Below are 1,099 nucleotides of genomic sequence, written 5' to 3' on the forward strand. Positions count from 1 at the left end.
CCCTCTCCTTCCTCTCTGTCTCTCTCTTTCCCTCCCACAGCCAAGGCTCCATGGGAGCAAAGTTGGCCTGGGCACTGAAGACAGCTCCATGGCCTCCGTCTCAGGTGCTAGAATGGCTCTGCTTGAAACGGAGCAATGCCCCAGATGGGCAGAGCATCGCCCCTGGTAGGCTTGCCAGGTGGATCCTGGTTGGGCGCATGCAGGAGTCTGTCTCTGTCTCCCGGCTTCTCATATCAGAAAAATACAAAAAAACAATTTAACACTTGTATCTGAGAAATGACACCATGATCTTGAACTCTTCCATCACTCATCCATGCCTCTGCAGGAGGGCAACCACATGGGGAGCAGAGCCGGGCCATGGAGAAGGATAAGTTATAGTTTTGCAAGTGAAGATGCATTTTTTCCAGTTTTAATTAATAAACTTAAATATTTACATTTTAAAGTGACAATATCATCCACTGTGTGCCTTTCACCTCACAATGACATATGAGCAAGGCAGGCTTTATCCTCCGAAGCCCCAAGCACAGGAATAATGTAAGATATATATTCAGATCAAATATACACAAGAATATTAGCAGAAATTAGCTGAATAGAAATTAGTAATCAAGTTCCTTTAAATACCCACAGAACACTGTAGGATAACTCAATGCCCAATTAGACTAAACTTGTGAAGACTTTTTAAAAAAACTTATGAACCTAAACTAGGAAGCTGGGGCCTTTGAAGTTCTTTTATAAGGCTGTGACCAGGGGAGAGGGTGCTTTAAACCGAGGAAACAGGAAGTACCTGGATAAAAAGTTTGCTTCATTTCCTAGGGGGGTTGTCTTTCTAGAAGTATGCTTCCAGGAAGCCAGTTCTTTCCCACCTACATGTTGATGTTTCCTGAGAAAAAAGTAAATGACTTCTCCCCCGTCACAGTGGAGGATCAGTTAGTCAGTAAAAGCTGGAGAAAATAAGTTTGCCTCCTGGATGGTATCAGCACAAAGGAAGAAGGGGAGCGATTTTGAAGACAGGGCCTGGGGACAGAGAGGTGCATGGGGTTGGGATGCAGGCTTTGCCAGTTGGAGACTTAGGGGCCACAGAAGCAGCGGGCTGAGTGTA

The sequence above is a fragment of the Saccopteryx bilineata genome, chromosome 2 (genome assembly GCF_036850765.1).
Source record: "Saccopteryx bilineata isolate mSacBil1 chromosome 2, mSacBil1_pri_phased_curated, whole genome shotgun sequence".
Classification (NCBI taxonomy): domain Eukaryota; kingdom Metazoa; phylum Chordata; class Mammalia; order Chiroptera; family Emballonuridae; genus Saccopteryx; species Saccopteryx bilineata.